The sequence below is a fragment of the Dermacentor andersoni genome, chromosome 2 (assembly GCF_023375885.2).
Source record: "Dermacentor andersoni chromosome 2, qqDerAnde1_hic_scaffold, whole genome shotgun sequence".
NCBI classification, from domain to species: domain Eukaryota; kingdom Metazoa; phylum Arthropoda; class Arachnida; order Ixodida; family Ixodidae; genus Dermacentor; species Dermacentor andersoni.
The window spans coordinates 219025526-219046268 of record NC_092815.1 but is presented as its reverse complement, the minus strand read 5'-3'; the positions used below and the strand labels follow the sequence as shown (position 1 = coordinate 219046268).

Sequence of the window (20743 nt, the reverse complement as noted above, 5' to 3'; positions counted from 1 at the left end):
TCGTATCGTTCACTTGGTGCGGTGGCGTTGGAAGGGGCTTGGCGGTGGCATTGCGAAGGAAAAATGGTACATATGCCGGATGGTGCATGCTATTGCTCATTTTGTTTCCGACGAAATACCGACAGCAGATTCTGCTGTTTGGTACTGTCTGCCATAGCTGACCGTCTTCACTATCGAATAAACCAAGGATACACGCGAAATTTGATTTAGAAACCAGCCCGACACCGCTTGACAGGGCGACAAGACGGGAGCTTAAGTATAAACCCCATGCAAGCGATCTTGCACGCGACAGCGACAAGCGACGCGATGGAGATGGCTGTCGAGTTCGCTCGTCGCCTACAAGTTGCACCCCATGCGAGCGATGACTTCGAGCGACGTCTCCCCAGTGTTGCCGGTATGAGGGCAGCAATATAGGCGCCGAAACTAGCGTGACGCGTGCTTTATTAACTTAAGTTGGTGTATTTTACTGTAAGAAGCAGCATAACTATTCCTGAAAGTCTTGCAGTAGGTTCTTATCCTTGCACGTATAAAAATTCAATCGTTTGCCCGTTCCGTGCGACAATCGGAAGTACTGGAGTTATGTACATCCAGTTCCGGCTTTGCGCTATTGGCTAGTCGCTCATAGCACTTCCGGGCGACGAGCGACGAATTCTAGATTTGCAAAACCGAGCGATCGCGCGACAAGACCGAGCGATCTGTTCAAGCGACGGCCCGATCCGTCGCGCGAACCCGTCGCTCGTCGCTGTCGCGCACAAAATCGCGCTAATGGGGTTTAGCCTTTACTCCGCTCGCCTGACTGCTTGGATCCAACGCCGCCTCCGTTCTTGTTCGTAGGGTTTAGATGGAAAGACGCAGACGGATACATCCTCCCTCATCCCGACTCAGTTGTGGCACTTGTATACGCAACAGTATCGTCGGCGCCCTTTTGTTTTCCTTCGACTTTAAGGGCACGCAACGCAATTTTCGTCCGCGGGGGAGGCTGCATTGTGCACGTTCTGACCGCCAGGGCGGCGCTGCAGGCGCCGTGAAAACTCCAGCGCTGGTTCCCCATACACTCTTAGGCAAGCTTGCCCCTTCTGCCACACAACAACAATCGTTATCTGCCTTGATGCGTTTCCTTTCTTTAACGCTGCGAGCCCAGAACTTTCCAGTAACGAACGGCACGCGCGTTATCATAAGGGGCACTCCAAAGGGTGTAAACTGTTCTATGCTGATAACGCGCGTGCCATTCGTTACTAGAAAGTTCCGGGCTCGCAGCGTTAAAGAAAGGAAACGCATCAAGGCAGATAACGATTGTTGTTGTGTGGCAGAAGGGGCAAGCCAAAGGGTGTAACTTTGCCTAAGAGTGTAGGTTGGGACAACCGCTCCCATTGCAGCTCCCGTAGACGCTAGCGCCAGAGTTCCCTCTAGTAATTTTTGTAGGAAACTCTATGGCCTGAACATCACCCCCAAGGGCTCTATGGTCGCTGCGCATGCGTTAGCTGAGAGAATGTGAAAGGAGAACAAGTTGACCTTAACGGATGTGAAGTCACATTGTTAATTGTTTTTTGCTTTTATGAAATAACTACTCTCAAACTCAGACGGCATGGCCAGGCCCCGCACACTCTCAAGTTCAACAAATGACCACAGAGGGCGAGAAAATCGACCCCGCGGCGCTGCTAAAGATACAGGCATAGTATACTAATTAAAAAGGTTCCCCGTTGAGCGCATTATCTCCCGCTAGAGGAGCCGTAGTAAGCGCAATTTTAACCTACAAACTTTCTTTAACAATAACCGAAGCGTTTCTATTACATGATAAAGAGTGCAAAATTATCATTCCTAATTTACATTGTACTTTTTATTACAAACTTGGCTGTTTTTTGCCATTTTAAACGCAAAATAGCGTTCAGCATCATCGACCTCCCACGTGACCTCTGGCCTGGATTTAAAATTTTTACCGGTATGTTCGCGTTCACGGCAGGTACGGATTCTTTGGTTCGTACATCGGTTGGTTATTTTGTGCTAAAACCAGTTTATTGCGCTTCAATATCTGGCGTTATTTAACTTGGGATGCAAGCCCGAAAGCCAGGTTTCAGTCGTGAGCCGTGTGGAACACGTCTGCATCGAAATGGGAGCCGGGTCCTGCTGCGACTGGGAACAGCAATACCGGTGAGTCGTTTAACATCCCTGCTTCAATCGCTATGTAATTTATTCGTCTCGTTAACTCACAGGCGCAGGCAAGTTAACGAACTAGATGCTGCATTACATATGGGCAGTCAGGACCCTCCGTTGCTGTTTCCGAAATAAACTTTCAGTTGCGAGGCCATCATTATACACAATTCACGAAAGAGAAAGCGATATCGGAACGCGCGTCACATTTTTCATCTCTTTGTAGCCGTAGCCATGGGTGACTGAGTAGCCTTATCGATATATTTTTTTTTCGACCCCGCCGGCAACTTCTTTTGTTCATAGAACTGAATAACCCTTTGATAAACTGAAGCTAATGTACTGAATTTAATGTATTAAACAGTTACACGCATGATAATTCATCCATATTTCGTACCTGCGGGTTCCAAATGTTCTTGCCGTTCAGTTTGGGTTACCTCAGAACGTTCTTGCAGTAGTGAAGCGGTGCATCACGTTCATGCACAAAAAGAATGCATCATTTCTAATAGCTTTGTCTTTCATCTATTTGCTTGTGAGACCAGCAGTGTGATCTCTTCTAGTGTATAAAGCACCCTAGAACAAACAGTGCACATTTGCATGTGTTCTGTAGTCACAAACTATTACAATGTATATGTCGCACCTTTTCGCATCTTATATTGCGAAATTGTGCTTATTCAATTTCTGATGCAGTCAAAATTTCTGTTCCAGACATGCAGTAATGAGGACAGCACCAGTATAAAGCTACACACTGCATGCACTAAACAGAAGCTGCTGCCTGCTACAACAAGGTCATTGTGTTGACTTTGGCTGCTACTACAAGGTAAACAACACCTGGTACAGAAATAAATATGCTTGATATATGCTGTATTGGCTTACTAGTATTGAGATACATGTCATTTATTTGTAGCAGATGATCTGAACGTTTGTTCATGTTTACATTTCAGCATAATTGGTTCAAACACAAAAGAAAACACTACATGAGTTTGGATAGTCTCTGCTGTATCTCATGTGCCACTGTTCTGCCCCAACAGAGTCTGTGCCAAGTACATCTCGGTCATCACGGGAGCCCCCATCTACACCAACAGGAAGGGGCTGGAGCCGAATTCGTAAGACCACGAACAAAAAAGCCATTCCAGTACAATTTGGATGAGATATCAAGTCTACGGACGACTGTTTCAAGAGTGAAAAGAGCCTCCGCCATCATTCCACCAGCACAGATATTGGCCAAGTCATCCAGGTACCTCAACAACAAAAATTCTGTGTCTTCAGATGTACAGTGCTCACGGAATGAAACGCGGCAATTTAGGGCTAAGTACTGCGTATACTTTTGTTTCAACCGGCTGAAGTTCGTGTCACATCGATGTAATTCTGGCACGTACACTTACATTGGAGTACTCGTCACCCTTAGTGACCAAATTCCTAGCGACATGACATAGTGCTCTCGCGTACTTTGCACATATGTAGGGTTGTACTAAATGCTCCGTGTCGCATTTCATTCCGTGAGCACTGTACCTGCAACCTCTGAACAAGCACAGATGATGCTGGCCAAGAGCGTTCCGTCAGCTTGCCCTTCCTTAGTGAGCTTCGTGGCCTTGCCAATTCGTGCCAAGTATAATTTTGTTTCAATGAATGCAAGCTTTTTCATTCCAAATTTTTGGTAGAGAGCATTCCTCTTTCTCATCCAAACATTGAAGGTCAACCGATTCTTTGCTCATATTTAATACCAGTCACTGTCTAGAAGCAAACATATCTGTAGCAGTATTTTCTAGTGTATGTTGCCATGTGCAATTCCTCTCCTGAAAGAACTGATGCGGCATTGGCGTGTGTCTTGCATTAACATTTACACTGTGTGCTATGTAGCATTTAACTTTTCTTAATGTTTTTGGCTTTCAGTGCTTGCAAGGTATAGTGGCTTCTTTCTTGAATGCAAGCTTTCTCATTCCCATATTGAATTCCTAGTCCCATTCAGGATTGTTATTCTTGCTCGACAGCCTGTGTTTTTGTGCAAGCTACATCGAAGTGATTGATTGCAGAATCTGGTTTCGCTGCTGTCCAACTTGGTACTAGTCATCGCGTTACATTTCTCATATGTGGGAGCCTGGTCCGTTGCATTGGGAAACAGTCTCTCAAGGCAAGCACCTGCTGCTACAGTCCGCACAGTGACATAGGCTGTGAATTTACACACACCGTGGTTGGTGCTCCCCGTTCCGTCCTTTCCTGCTGCTGTCGTGTGCAAATTTTGCTTGTGGCCTTCCATAATTTGGCATCAACAGAGACCTCATACATGATTACATGGTTCTAAGTTTATGAAATTGATATCCACATATGTGGAAAGGCCTGCAAAAGTGGCTGCAAAATGGTGATGTCCACAAAACCGACCATGCCTGGGCGGCCATGACCATGCCTGGGCGGCCATGACCATGCCTGGGCGGCTAGAGCCGCCCAGTCACAGCGAGTGGCCGCTGATGCCGACCTCCTCAGCAACACGAGCTCCTAAAATGCAGACGGCCGACCAGGCAGCGACGCAGCTGGGACGCGCTGACTTGAACCATAGAGAAAGAATGCTTGAACCGGCATCGCTGGCGGATTGGATTGTCGTGCTTTTGGTGAAATCTGAGGCGACTGGAGCCTAGAATACAACATACCGGACCAACCAGACGGACTCCTTTATTCTATGCGGACTCACAGACTGTGACTGTGACTGTGACAAAACTGTGTTTTATGTTCTTTCTCTCCTTACTTTCTTTCCTTCTTGTACTCTGAACATCTCCTGTGGCATTGACAAACGCCTGCCCTGAGTCAAAAGGGATCAGGACCACTTACTTACTTACTTATTCACACCGCTTTCTCCGTGCAAATAGAATGGCCGGAGCAATGGCGCGCCGCTGGAGCTGATCGCAGGGGCCACGCGCTGCCGCTTCTTATTTTCGAACCACTGTGGAAGGTACAGTTTCCCTTCTTTAAAGTTGTTTCTTTATTCTATGACATGGCTCGCGTCTCGTTCGCGCGTGTACCGTATGCATGATGTGGCCCCCTTTTTGTTTTTGGAGAATGCTTAGAAGCTTCAAGTTGCGGACACTGCGGTAGGCCAGGGCTTGATGACATTTTTTGCCCAGCTGCTGGTGCTACCGCGACGTACTTGGAGCAACGGCAAGTGTCTTGCGATTACCCGTTCCCTTGCTGACACGTAAAAAACCGGTTGCGCATTTGAGCTGTGGTCGATGTGATCTCGAAATTCGAAAAAACACGAAACGCTTGTCGCAGGTCCCGCAGTGATCGCAGGACAATTTATTCGTTCGTGCCTTCAACAATTACTACTGCAGTTCCTACGCGTTGCACCGATGTAAAAAAAAAAAAGCGACAGCTTCCACGCGCCAGCAATGCATGCGCTCAACTAGTATGGATGTCGTCCTGTGATACTTATCGCATTCTTAAGTCTATTTTTCTCCATCTCTATTGGATGACTACGCTATGCCCCTCTTATTTACCCATGCAGCGCATGGCTGCATTTAATTGCCTTTCTCGCTGCTCGCACTGACCGCGGCTTTCAGAGGCTTTCATTCGTAAGATAACGAAAGTGTATTTGCTTCACTTAAAGCTTCTTAGTAGCTCCTTTGCGAGCCGTGGAATTAAATCATACAATGCCTACATATGTTCTGAGCGAGCTGGTAAACGAACCCACTTTACTGCCGCTGTCGCTTTTACGGGAACTTTCAAAAACAAACATATTTGAGTATGAATCGGCTCACCAAGCTTTATATGCACGTCCATTGCTTTCGTTTATAGATCATGTGCGTAGCTTTGCAACCGTGACCGATATTGTAAAAACAGCAAGAAGGCAGATGACACAAGTAGTGTGTCTGCTTTAATTGTTGTCTGTGCTGTTTTTAGAATATCAACCAACTCCACGCACTCGTGCTGTTTACAGCTAAAACGTGTTTTTTCTTGTTGCATGAGGAGCATTTGCTTCTAATTGTGGCAGTAACATTGTAAATTGTCCTCGGCCCAGATCGCTGACAGTGTGCAAATTTGTCTAATTTGTTTCACTTTGGTGCTGTCTTTACAGCTTCTGCTTATTTCCTCTGCCTGCACCTTATATTTGTTGTGTTTATCGAGACCTGGCCTGTCTCTGCCTCGTTGAAGACAAATGGACACAAGTACTGGTCGCTGTTGGTTTGTTTGGTTTGCTCAGTCTGAGCGTGGTATGTATATCCATTTTCTAAAAGGGTATGCTGCTGCGTCTAATGCAGGTGCTGCTCATCTAAAGGTAGATTTAATTAGTAGTGGTTTGAGTGATGTATGACACCAGAGAGTTGTTCTAGAAAGATGACAAAGCTGGTCGACAAATTTAAGGTATGGAGGTGCATAACCATTTAAGTGTTCTAAGTTGCCATAAAGTATTACACACATTTAAAATTTCAGTTGCAAAAGACGTAGTAGAAGAAGAATTCAGAAGATTTGCTGCCAAATGTCTTGAGACAATAAATTGTAGGGAAAGCATTGTAGTGTGAGCTGCAAATGATTGTCGTCAGCTCTAACCCATTCTTCTATATAGTCACTGTTGCTTCATTGTCTGTTGCCATCACATGCTTGTTATAAACAAAAAATTGAGATGCGTCATTCCCCTGATTTTCTCGCCCATAAGATGCAAATGTTTTGATTTCGGCTGCCTTGGTGCCTCATGGTAAAAAATGAGTGTTTATTAGCCAGTTGCCAGCTTCTAAGATCATGTGCTTTGTAATGTGGGTGTTTTAAAGGATACTTCACATCTGCCATCATGACTGTGAGTGCTGCTGCCTAGCACTCCCAGAGCTATGCTTAGTACACATGCGGTGCTATCCAAGAAAATTGACATTGGGACAACTGCCATTGAAGCTCACTTGGTAGAGCATTGCAAGCACAAGGCAGAAAACGTGGGTTCAGCTTCGTTGTCTCTTGTGCAAAGCATTATCATGATCTGTCTCCTGGCTTCTTCTTACATCCAGTCAGATAGGCTCAATAATAGTTAGTAACGTGCCTGATGGTGGGTCGTTAATCTGGGTCCTTAGTGCAGCAGCCCATTTCTTTACCCATTAGGCTACAGATGCATGCATAGCGTGCCAGATTAATCTCCCTGGTTCTCTCGTAGCAGCTAATTCTTTCAGATGTTATGTGACACAGAGTTTGGGATTCACCCATTTCAGCTTATCGTTGCGACATTCACAACCACTTTAGCTGCTCATAACATCATTGAAGTGCATGTAAAGTGCCTCTATGTTGTGTCTGTTAAAAACATGCTCCATCGTGCTGCAACATTATGCACATTAGCTTTGTGTGCAAGCCACAGCTGTTGCAATGTGCTGCACCGCAATGCACTTTGGTTATGTGGAAAAGCTACCACTGTTGCTACGCTCTTTACTGTTATACACGTCAACCTTGCGGCAAAGCCACTGCACTTGCAATGTGCTGCGCCTCAAAACATTTCAGGTATGTGGGAATGCACACTTGCATGTGCTAGATTTGGGCATCTTTAATGCAAAGAATTATTTCTTCATACCAAGCACTTTGCAGTAGGCAATTTTACGTCCCGGCTCATTTCGGTCTTCTGCATTAAAAACAAAAATATGTTACAGTGAGCCCGAACCTGTCTCCCAGCATAACAACCTGACGCTCTAACCATTTGACCACTGTTGTGCACATACTTCTTGCTCGCCAATGCATATCTGTGTGTATGGGATAGTGGCACGTGTATTACAGTGCATAATACGTGTCAGAGCATGTGTGCATATACAAGTTGCTTATCAAACTGAGAGCATGTCAGTCTCTCCCATTCTTCCTTTGTGGCTGGACTTCGAGGTGCTTTATTAGAATGCACCACCTTTGGGATTCGCTCACATTTCTAAGTCCCGCTCACTGTAGCAGCTAGCACAACATGGACACTGTGCAACATAGTACTACCTTTATGCTGTAATGTTTCTTCACTGGAGTACAAAAAGGAATCGTGTAGATCCTACGTACATGTTAAAATCTACGTAACGTGGTTAATCAGAATTTATGAAACATTCATATTTAATGCATTCTTGCAATCCAAATGATGGAAAGCATATTTGTCTTGGCAAGATAGCAGTAGCAGATGTCACAAGCATGTTATGCAGGGAAGCCACCGTGTCACCTGTAGCTGTTCTCTGTTTAGTGAGGATGAAGGTGACATGTGCTTGTTTAGTGAAGAACGTTGACAAGAGGTGTATGCACAAAGACATATGACACTTATCTTAATACTACATGTAAGGCTTGTATACTTGTGCAAGGTTTGGGTATGGGCTAGTTGGTATTCCATGGTATCAAACGTCACTTACAGCGCATACACAGGCTTGCATAAGCAGCACTTGTCTTTGTCGTCCTTTTTGTCCCTCGTCTGTGCATGCGCTGTAAGTGACGCTTATATACTTGTGTCGCAGCGACACGTACCCATTCTACGAGATGGGCCTAGAATAGGCACATGCCCATTTGCGCATACTGCATAAGCCAAGTTTTCCACTCGTCAAAACAGCAGCCACCACAACGTGTTAGGAAAGAGGCAAAGAAACTATGCTTTTGCATTCGTACTCTCCTCACAAAGCTTGTCATATATGCAATCACTCGCCATACACAAACACATTGGTTAACACTGCAATGTTTGGAAGAACCCGAACCAACGCTAGATAGCCATTTACCTCCAATATGTCTCCTGTAACATAAATCCCCACTGTGTATGGAATCTACATATTTTTTTTTTTATTTCTCAGGCATTTGGTGGTAGAGGCCAGTGCATTAGACAGAAATCCTGCTAGACTGCAGCAATGTTCAGAATGTAGTATGACGTACTCTGTCTGGCTGGAAGTTGAAGATAGAAATTATATTAGTAGTTAAAATACAGTAGCCAGTATTGAAACTACACATGCACTCAAGGCTGAGCCACATCATGAGAACATGGAAGAGCAGACACACACTGCCACAATGCCACTTGAGCTGGCATTGTGTAGCTTTACCAACAAGCCCAGCTGTAAACTGAAGTAAGGCATGCTGTGGGTCTAGTGAGCTCGTAGCTTCAGCAAAATTTTAAACTGTGCGAGGAAGACAGGATATGAACAGAAACATAGATGCATGCACAAAGTGTAGACTTCCGACTGGCTTTGTTTGGTGAAGGCAGAGAGTTTATAAGGTTCTTAAAAATGGTAAAACAAAGAAATTGCGCACAAGGCAGTGACGAAAAATAGCAAGGCCACCTGTGCATTAAGAGCGCAGTAGAGCCCCAATGTGCCCATCTAAGAATTCTATTTCTTTCCTTGATAGGGATCAAGAAGGTGAGCTAACTTAGTTGTCACACCTTTTAGCGATGTGGAATGTTTTGATGACTTCTCTTTCTGTTATTGAGTTTGCCTTCGAAAGGCATTTACTCTGTTCCACATAAGGCAGGCAGCTTTTGCTGTCGCAGCTCCTGCACTGCAAGAGGAGATTTTCAAGGAAAGAATTAAAGTCTTCAATGGGCACATTAAGACTCTCCTGTACTCTTAATGCATACATGGCCTTGATATTTTTTGTCACTGCTGCGTGCACGAATTATTTGCAACTGCTCCTTGTTTTGCTGTTGTGAAGTACCTTATATATTCTCTGCTTTTAGGAAATAAAACCAGTTGGAAGCCTGTGCTTTGTGTGAGTGTATGTTTCAGTTCACGTCCCATCTTCCTCGTGGAGTTTAAAATTTTGCCTAACCAGCTGTATATCTTGTGTATACGATGAGTAATTAATATTATGATGACTGCAGCACTGCAATGGTCTAGTGGCATAGTGTCGACATAGTTTAGAGATGGTACTAAGTTAAAAATCTGGAAATGCCATAAATTGTGCAATCAACCCTTATCCCTCGGTTTTTTACAGCTTTGGAGCACGTGACCACTGCAGCAGTCAGGCATGCTGTATATTGGGGAGTGCCAGGAATTGCGAGATCGAAACAGGCTGCCACTAGAAGTTCCTTGGGCCAGGTGATAACTCAAATGCATCCAAATATTTCTATATTTCACTGTGTAAACCTTTGTAGAATGAGGAACTTTTCAAGGGTGAAGTTGTTTCGTACAAAAGAAAACTATTACTAAATAGTGACCAGTTTCTTTTGTTTTGTAAGCCAGATTGCATGTATTTAACATTGCTTACTGATTCTTACTTATTCTCGCTGTCCGATACAAGCATATGCACTCACATATGTTTTCAAACAAAACTATTGTGTGGAGCCATGTTTGTGGTGGAATAAAATTGGTCCCAATACAGAGCTCTGTGGCACAGCGGATCTTACTAGCGATCACGGAGAAGAAAGTTCATTAGTAGTTACAAATCGGTACCGGTTAGTTAAAAATTTACTAATCCAATTCGTAGTCCTGTCAATTCGAAGTTTACTGTCGTTTGTGTATTGCACCAAGCCGATGTCCCCTGACCTGAGCGGGCCCTGGCGCACCTAGTGGTGGCCTTTAAAAATAGCAGTGTGGCACCACTGGTTGCATCAGGACCTAGGCTCATGAAGGTAGACAGCAACGTGCACAGGGCAAGGAGTTTGGTGGCCTGGTACTCGTCACAGTTGTGGAGAACACCATAGTTCTTGCGAGTCCTAGCCCCTACCTAGGGTACCAGTCTGCGCACTGCGTGTGCGTGCATGTGTGTGTGTGTGTATGTATATATATATATATAGTTTGTGCAGGACTGCTCGTTGGCAGTATGCGATCATGCGGCAGCTAACGGGCCTTCGATGCGTTTCGCCCTGGTAGTGCGGTTGTCTTTGTGGTTCTAGAAATGCGCTGGCATTGCCCAAGGATGTATCGGCATGGTGAAGAATTGCAGAGTGGGGGCGCTCCATTCTATTCCCATTCCCTTCCTTCAGAGTTGTGGTTTATGTGATTCCAGTCCTTTTAACTCGTCGGAATCCTGACAGTTGGACCATTCCCACTCTTTGAGTGGTCGAACTAATCTACTCCAATCATCCAATTACAGTAAATAAAGTGCTTCCTGTATGCAGCGATAGCATAGAGGTAGAGCATCCGCCTCACGTGCAAAAGGACTGTGGTTAAAATCCCGGTGCCACGCAATTTCCCGCGGGATAAAAAAAAATCCACATATTGATACAGTTGTATAAACAGGCCTGGTGGCCTGACCCCGGTGACCAGAACCGGTAATGGACTCCCTCACCAGAGCAGGATTGGCCACCCTGGTGCAGTACTTGGCCACAACCTCCTATATGAATAGAACAATCAAACCCTGACCCTCAGTCCCCAGCAGCTGCGAAGCAACTGACCACGGCAGTGGTCAGACCTGTGACGCAGCAGAGGGTGCTAAGAATCTCTGGATCTGGACTGGCCACCATTGGAATCTGAACCTGGCAATGTTTAATGCTAGAACATTACCTAGTGAGGCGAGTCTAGCAGTGCTATTAGAGGCATTAGCAGGCATTAAATGGGATATACTAATAGAGCTCAGTGAGGTTGGGAGGACAAATGAAGCATATACAGTGCTAAAAAGCGAGCACATCCTGTGCCACCGGGGCTTGGTGGAGAGACGAGAACTAGGAGTCAGATTCCTGATTAATAAGGATATAGCTGGTAACATACAGGAATTTTATATCATTAACGAGAGGGTGGCAGGTCTGGTTGTGAAACTTAATAAGAGGTACAAATTGAAGCCATACAGGTCTAGCCACCTACATCCACTCATGATGATTAGCAAGTCGAAAGCTTCTACGAAGACGTGGAATCGGCGATGGGTAAAGTCAAAACAAAATACACTATACTGATGGGCGACTTCAATGCCAGGGTAGGCAAGAAGCAGGCTGGGGACAAGTCAGTGGGGGAATATGGCATAGGCTCTAGGAATAGCAGGGGAGAGTTATTAGTAGAGTTTGCAGAACAGAATAATATGTGGATAATGAATACCTTCTTCCGCAAGCGGGATAACCGAAAGTGGACATGGAGGAGCCCGAATGGCGAGACTAGAAATGAAATAGACCTCATACCCTGCGCTAACCCTGACATCATACAAGATGTGGACATGCTCAGCAAGGTGCGCTGCAGTGACCATAGGATGGCAAGATCTCGAATTAGCCTATAGTCGGATACAACTTTAGAAAAGAGGGGAGGCCCCGCCCAGACGACCGAAGCGCGACAGCCGATTGCCTCCGCGACAAATAATCCCGCTCAAAAAATCATGCTTCTGAAACGCGCAATTCTCGGTATAAACACAAAGACTTTTGTATTTTGATGACTGGTTTAGTAGAGCTCTCATGTGCTACAGCACATGCCGGATCACAACAAAAAAATAACCCCGTGCCTTCCATAACGCTTCCTGTCGTCTGCTCTTTTGCTTCATTGCAAGTGACAAAAGTAGAAAGAGCAGCTCTGCATGGCTTTTGCGCTTGTTTACATGTACACGGCACATTTACTACTCCTTTTCCGAGCTTAAAATGAATGAGTTGCTATTGGACAAGTACTTATATAAAACAATGCATTTATCGCAACCATTACAAACTTGGGGAGTGAATACTCGAGGGAGGAAAGGTACAAAAAATGCTTCATTCATCGTATTAAATAAACACCCATGGTGTTAAATAACATAAAATTTAGATTTTTTGGTTTTGTGTTTTCACAAATTTTTTCCTTTTCTTTTGCGAGCCTGAAATCTCACCAGTTCGCACAAGGCACTCCGTGCGAGTTTTCCGACATGGAGCCCAACGAGGAGACACCGGAATGCGATTCTTTGTTGCCAAATGAGCCTTGTGTCGCCTCGATGTCCACACCATCAAGGAACCTCGACAAGAACAAGAGTGGCCACATCCTGAACAGCGATTCATGCAATATGATCCCCCACTGCTACACGTATTGGCGTAACAGGGAGCCTGAACACACCGTGGAGGCCACGACCAAGTTTGTCGCCGAGATGGTCGGTGAGGAGGGAGGACAAAGCATCGCATATTTCGGGTGGCAAACTGTCGACGCCGTCGCGAAAGCGCCCACGAAATGTGGAGAAAAGAAGACGCAGCACGAAGTATGACAGCTTCACGTTGTGCGCGCTGAGGTCATGTGTGCACGATTTGTTTCGCCGCAACGAGATACCAACGGTCGAGAAGATAACGAATTCTCGAAGCGTATGGATCTCTCATCACTGAAGTGGTGGACTGTGCGTCGTCTGCTTGTCGAGATCGGATTCAAGCACGAGAAGAGGAGCCGCAATTCGCTGCTTATCGACCGGGATGACATAGCTGAATGGCAGAATCGCTACCGTCGTGATGTGGAATGCTACCGGGTGGAAGGCCGAAAGATCTTTTTCCTGGACGAGACATGGGTGACGGCGGGACACACTCGGTCGATCGTGTGGACAGACACCGTGGTGCAGAAGCGTGGATGCCTATATGCTCGAGAAAATGGCCTGTCGACGGGTTTGAAACAACCTTCTGGGAAAGGCCAGCGCCTGATTGTGACGCACATCGGCAGCGAGGATGGCCATCGTCGATGGCTGCTTAGATGTTTTCCTAGGCCAAAAAGCAGGCGACTACCATGAAGAAATGGACGGCAATCACTACGAGGGATGGTTTAATAATGTTCTGCAGAAGTTGCCTGCTGGTAGCGTCATTGTTTTGGACAATGCACCTTACCATTCCCGGCGAGAAGAGAAATTACCGACGACAGCTTGGAAGAAGGAAAAAATACAGGAGTAGCTCAAAAGCAAAAACATCACCTACAGCGAAAGGATGGTTAAAAAGCAGCTGCTTGAGTTGGTAGCATCTGTAAAGCCACGTTTTCTGAGCTACATCGTAGACAATGCAGCTGAAAGGGCCGGTTGCATTGTACTCAGGCTCTCACTGTACCACTGCGAATTTAATCCTATTGAGCTTGTGTGGGCAAAAGTGAAAAATGGCATCGCTGCGGACAACAGAGATTTCAAGCTGTCCACGGTCGAAGACGTCTTGAGGGAAAAAATCAAGCATGTAATGGCGGAAGACTGGAGGAAGAACATTCACCACGTGATGGATCTGGAGGCAAAGTTCAGGCTTGATACACCTGTGAGTGACCACATCCAACCCATCATCATCCAGCTGGGTGAAGATGACAGTGAAGAAAGCGACTCCGACTGCGAGCTGTCCGGCATTGAGCCACTCGATGAAGCATAACAGCTTCTTATTAACGAAAGAACAGCCTTTATTAGGGCTACCCAAATTTTGCTGGTGGGTTCGCAGCAGCCAAGCATTCTCCCGTGACCTCTCAAATAAACAAGCAGTTCATTTGGTGACACATTCCTTTTAATGGAAGCTCAATTCTGAAAAAGCAACGTCCTGCACAGATTGTGCTCAATATAAGTATTGGCATGGAAACGTGCTGAAATGCTGGAAAATCTGAATGCAAATACAATTATTAACCCTGAATAAATATGTGGGGCCCAAAATGCTCGTTCGGGCAGCCATTATCCAGCTTCACACGAAAAAACAGTAGTCAACGTGAAATTGACAGCCACTCTTAGCAGCCTGCACGCGAAAGCACATTCATGTGTTTGCATTCTTTATTTTGGTTATCTGGTCCAGGCAAGTAATGCAAAGACAACAATTATCAAGCATCATTAGCTTAGTGAGGCCCAAAATACTCATTCGGGTAGCCATTCATAGCAGTACACTCTAAGAAAAGTTTACACCCTTTGGAGTGCCCCTTCTGCCATACAACAATAATCATCTGCCTTGATACGTTTCCTTTCTTGAAAATGTCGCGCCCGCTACTTTCCTGTCGGGAAGGCTATCATGCTGATAACACGCATGCCGTTTGTTACTGGAAAGTACCGGGCTCGCAGCGTTAAAGAAAGGAAACGCATCAGATGACGATTATTGTTGTGTGGCAGAAGGGGCACTCCAAAGGGTGTAAACTTTTCTTAGAGTGCAGTCGAGGGCACGCTTGAAAGGCACCATTAGCAGTCTGCACGTCAAAGCGCAGTCATGCCGTCGCCACTGTTGGTGAAATGGCACCAATCAACGTGAAAATGACAGCCACTGTTGGCAGCTTGCATGAGAAAGCACGTTCATGTGGTAGCATTGTTTAACCTGGTTATCTGGCCCAGGCAAGTAATGCGAATAAGACAACAATTATCAAGCATCATTAGCTTAGTGAGGCCCAAAATACTCATTCGGGTAGCCATTCATAGAAGTACTCGAGGGCACGCTTGAAAGGCACCGTTTGCAGTCTGCATGTCAAAGCGCAGTCATGCTGTCACCACTGTTGGGGAAACGGCAGCAATCAACGGGAAAATGACAGCCACTGTTGGCAGCTTGCATGAAAAAGCACGTTCATGTGGTAGCATTGTTTAACCTGGTTATCTGACCCAGGCAAGTAATGCGAATAAGACAACAATTATCAAGCATCATTAGCTTAGTGAAGCCGAAAATACTCATTCGGGTAGCCATACATAGAAGTACTCGAGGGCAAGCTTGAAAGACACCATTAGCAGTCTGCACGTCAAAGCGCAGTCATGCTGTCACCACTGTTGGGGACACGGCAGCAATCAACGGGAAAATGACAGCCACTGTTGGCAGCTTGCATGAAAAAGCACGTTCATGTGGTAGCATTGTTTAACCTGGTTATCTGACCCAGGCAAGTAATGCGAATAAGACAACAATTATGAAGCATCATTAGCTTAGTGAGGCCGAAAATACTCATTCGGGTAGCCATTCATAGAAGTACTCGAGGGCAAGCTTGAAAGACACCATTAGCAGTCTGCACGTCAAAGCGCAGTCATACTGTCACCACTGTTGGGGAAACGGCAGCAATCAACGGGAAAATGACAGCCACTGTTGGCAGCTTGCATGGAAAAGCACGTTCATGTGGTGGCATTGTTTAACCTGGTTATCTGACCCAGGCAAGGAATGCGAATAAGACAACAATTATCAAGCATCATTAGCTTAGTGAGGCCCAACATACTCATTTGGGTGGCTATTCATAGCAGTAGTCGAGGGCATGCTTGAAAGGCACCGTTTGCAGTCTGCACATCAAATCACACTCATGCTGCAGCCATTGTTGTATTTGTTTATCTGACCGGGCAAGTAACACGAATGTAAGAACAATTTTTCACCCTGAATAGCTCTGCTAGCATTGTTTGTTCTAGAGAATGCTTTGTAAAGTTGAATGTGTTTTATTCAGGAAATTATTTAATTCACAAGCCATCGGCATAGTGATCGACGGCCAGGTTCAGCAGTGACAATGGTGAAGTAATAAATGGTGAAAGTTGCAAAAGCTCTCAGTGCACTGCTTTGCTGGGCTCCATTAACTGAAAAAAGTGTAACGATGAAAGCATCAGACAGGAAATGACATGCCACTGCACAGTGTTATTCACGTTGAAAATTTTTACCATCATATTGTAACGATGCGGGATCGACGAGTATGCGTAGCAGCACCGCCAAGAAACGCACTTTATCAGTCGTCCAAGGGAAGAACAACAACGTCTTCTTCGTTTTCCCTGCTTCACCTAAACACCCGCGCTACTTCAGCGTCGTCCCCACTGGCGCATACCCGCTGCATTATGGTTCTGCCAAATATAGTTGTGTCATTTGCTCCCCCTTTAGAAAAGATCATCGTCCCGATGATAGAGGCTTGGAAAGCAGCGGTAAAGAACTGCGCAGTCTTGTCAGTCCTCATAGTACGGCTTCATACGAAGCACGTGAACGACCTCGGGTAAATGCCGTCGGCGCTTTGAACAGTGCGAGCTGTCTGGAACGACTTCGTAGTTGATGTCACTGATGCGTCGGAGAACTATGTAGGGCCCGAAGTATTTGCGTAGGAGCTTTTCAGAGAGTCCACGCTGTCAAATAGGTGTCCAGACCCACACTTTGTCACCGATGTTGTATGTCACGGCTTTGTGCCGAAGGTTGTAGCGTCTGGCGTCACAGTCCTGTTGTTCGTGGATTCGCAGACGCGCAAGCTGCCTAGCTGCCTCTCCTCGGTGTGTTATCTCTTCAGCACCCGTCTCGTTGTCGTCAAATTCATGAGGGAGCATTACGTCTAATGTTGTTGTAACCTCACAGCCGTATACGAGACTGAAGGGCGTCTTGCGAGTGGTCTCTTGACGAGCCGTATTGTACGCGAAGGTCCCAGTTCCTATGCTCTACATCTACGTACATGCTTATCATATCAGCCAATGTCCTATTGAGTCGTTCTGTCAGTCCGTTCGTTTGAGGGTGATACGCTGTTGTCTTCCGGTGGGCGGTACCACTTAGACGTAGAACGATATCTAAAAACTGGGCCATGAACGCAGTACCTCTGTCCGTGACGACTACTGCGGGAGCGCCATGCCTTAAAACAATGGATTCCAGAAAAAATCGTGCCGCTTCATCTGCTGTTGTCCGTTGCAGAGCACTTGTCTCGGCATATCTAGTGAGATAATCCGTGGCAACGATTATCCACCTATTACCAGTAGTAGACGTTGGTAAGGGGCCCAGAAAGTCAATGCCTACTTGTGCAAATGGTGTGGCTGGTACTGGGCAGCGAAACTGTCCTGTTTACTAAGACTGAAAGCATGAAAAATGCACGAGCATAGCGAGGTGTTGTTTCACAATATGCAGCCTTTCATGTGCACTTCTGGCGAGCTGCCACATGCACTGATGCATAAACATGAACAGAGGTAAGAGGCAAATTTACTGTGCAACCCACAGGATGCTTTTAAGAAAATGTATCTGTCAACCTTTCTGTTTTCATAGGCGATCAAAATTTGTTTTGAGCGAGTTGGTTAATCACATTGTGGCAACAACACAAAAAGCAAGGGCAGAAAACACAGTGAGTAGGGAGGTGGAGAAGACGAGGTAGACCAGTGAGAAAGGTTTTAATGAGATGGAAGAGGCCAGCCCGTCAGTCTACAGGAGTTAGTGCTTTGAATGAGATTGGTTAATGAAAATGTGTAAAAACACTTCGCTGGAAGAAAACTAGCAAAAACAAATGCTAACATAAAATAAAAGGACAGAAATAAGCGTAAGCGCAAACACACATGGAAGCAGGCACGTATTCACACACAAACGCGAAAACTAAGAAAATCTGAAATATAAAGAAATGTGGGAAATAACAAAAAATTTGACAAACGCAAGAAAACATACACACATTTACAAACAGATGCGGGTAGAGGTATTATAGGAGCGGGTTCACAAGCTGCTGTGCCTACCATCTCGTATGCTTTTTTTGACCGGTCTCTTAACACTGCCTTAGGAATTTTTAATTGCAACATATCACGAGGATCGAAAAGCAGCGCGAAGATGTGTTGTGGGAAACCATATCGAGCGCTGGCAACACAACTTATGCGTGACTGTGCCACAGCGCGCATTCTACAGCTTGCGTGTGGTGAGCACTGGTGGAAAGCAATCAATCGACTGTGCTACACAATGCTCGAACACCGCCGTTAGACGATCGGCTATCTCACTGCTGACGACGATCGTTCACGCTAAGTTGACGGCGACAAATCTTTGCGTTGGAGGCTTCTTTTGCAAATATTTTCTGTTGAGACGCTCATACGTTTGTTTCATGCACGCACGCTTTTCTCATTTCTCCTGAGAATGGTTTTGCTCCATCACTTCACCCCGTCCGACGAGAAACGCAGCGACGCAGTACACGAACACACCCGCCGTTGACAGTAGGCACCAGACTTTGGCAAACTTTTCTCGTCGTAACATCACTCGGGAGCGAAAGAAAAAAAAAACATTGAACAAACATGCAGGATGGGTGTTTGCAGAGGTCGCCGTGGGATCCTGTTTTCAGGCAAAGCGTAGTGCAGCATCAGCGGTGCTCGCTGCAATGTTTCTTCGCCGGATCACGGCTTAGAATAAACACACGCGGCACAAATGCGGCATCGTAGTAATATTTCCGGTATGATAGACAATTACAAACAGTTTGGGAATTCCCTATGATGAGGGGTTGACGCGCACAGCTGACGCGCCTGGGCCCAGGCAGTTCAAAGCCCGGGCGGCCATCTTCTCTGACGGCGGGGTCACCGGCCGTCCCCCATGACGTCGGTCCAGAGTGAGCGGCCATTGGTGGACGCACGTGTGCATCCGCCTCGGAGGAGTAAACGCCCCCTTTTTTCTAAAGTTGTATCCGACTATAGACTTGAGGAGGGAATGGTAAAAACTAGTACATAAGAAGCCGATCAATGAGTTAGCGGTAAGAGGAAAAAAGAGGAATTTCGGATCAAGCTACAGAAGAAGTATTCTGCTTTAACTCAGGAAGAGAACCTTAGTGTTGAAGCAATGAACAAAAATCTTATGGGCAACATTAAGGAGTGTGCAATATAAGTCTGTTGCAACTTCGTTAGGATACCGGTAAGCTATCGCAGGAGACGAAAGATCTAATTAAGAAACCAACCCTTATACATAGCTTTCATTGATTGCGAGAAAGCGTTTGATTTAGTCAAAACCTCAGCAGTCATGCAGGCATTATGGAAGCGGGGTGTAGACGAGCCGTATGTAAAAACACTGAAAGATATCTAAAGCGGCTCCACAGCCACCGTAGTCCTCCATAAAGAGCAACAAAATCCCAATAAAGAAGGGCGTCAGGCAGAAAGATACGAACTCTCCAGTGCTATTCACAGCGTGTTTACAGGAGGCGAGTGCTGTGCACTTGCACTGATGCTGACGCACGCGAGCTGTTGTGATCGTCTCGTTCCACGCAGCACACGATTTTGCACACTGTGCACGAGGACACCTGGCTAGCTGTGTAAGTCAGTGCTGCACAAATACTGAGGCAGACACAAGCGGATCACAGAGCATGATCCCGCGCTTTCAGTGTCTGCGGGCGATTGCACAACGTGGGAACAACCAGATGAAACGGAAGTGCATCTCTCTTGCTGCGGTATGAGGTAAAACAAAAACATGCAGACATTCGGTTTGTGTGTCTTATTATTTCTCTAAGCTTTAATTCGTCTATTCAAGCAACATATTACACAAATAACAGATGTTGCCTTGAATAATTCTTGAAGTCACGTGTCACCACGGGCGATGTCACAGTACATAGGCGCACTAGCACGTGTACGTCATCCTCCGGCTTGGTGCGCGGCTGCTGCGAGATGAAGGGAAGATGGCGTTCGGTTTGAAATTTCAGGTCTTTCCGCGGTGTCTAGCGATGTAATACTTTGCAAACACGACTGTTATCACGCAATGTATGCTCTGTGCTTGTCAACTCAAAATGGCGAGACCTGGCGAGGGGTCCTTTCGGACTCAAGTCGCCACAGGCACATACGAAAAAGTTCTGAATGCCTTCCAGTATACTTATTAGGCATCAGGCAGGGAGATACGATCTCTCCAATGCTATTCACAGCGTGTTTACAGGAGGTATTCAGAGACCTAGATTGGGAAGAATTGGGGATAAGAGTTAATGGAGAATACCTTACTAACTTGCGATTCGCTGATGATATTGCCTTGCTTAGTAACTCAGGGGACCAGTTGCAATGCATGCTCACTGACCTGTAGAGGCAAAGCAGAATGGTGGGTCTGAAAATTAATCTGCAGAAAACTACAGTAATGTTTAACAGTCTCGGAAGAGAAGCAGTTTACGATAGGTAGCGAGGCACTGGAAGTGGTAAGGGAATACAT

At 45.9% G+C, this 20743-nt stretch overlaps 1 long non-coding RNA gene across 3 annotated transcripts; it reads left to right on the top strand.

Annotated features, from left to right (window-relative positions):
* The first annotated feature begins 1799 nt into the window (after positions 1–1799).
* LOC129387065 (uncharacterized) lies at positions 1800–10596 on the top strand. 3 transcript variants are annotated; one of them, XR_011892910.1, is made up of 5 exons: positions 1800–2148; positions 2854–2965; positions 3177–3382; positions 5007–5089; positions 5196–8344. It is a non-coding gene; the product is annotated as an uncharacterized lncRNA (long non-coding RNA). The 3 variants fall into 3 exon arrangements; XR_011892911.1 differs by adding an exon at positions 10042–10596 and having other exon boundaries at positions 1806–2148; positions 5007–6347; XR_011892909.1 differs by having other exon boundaries at positions 1803–2148; positions 5007–8344.
* The last annotated feature ends 10147 nt before the right edge of the window (positions 10597–20743 follow it).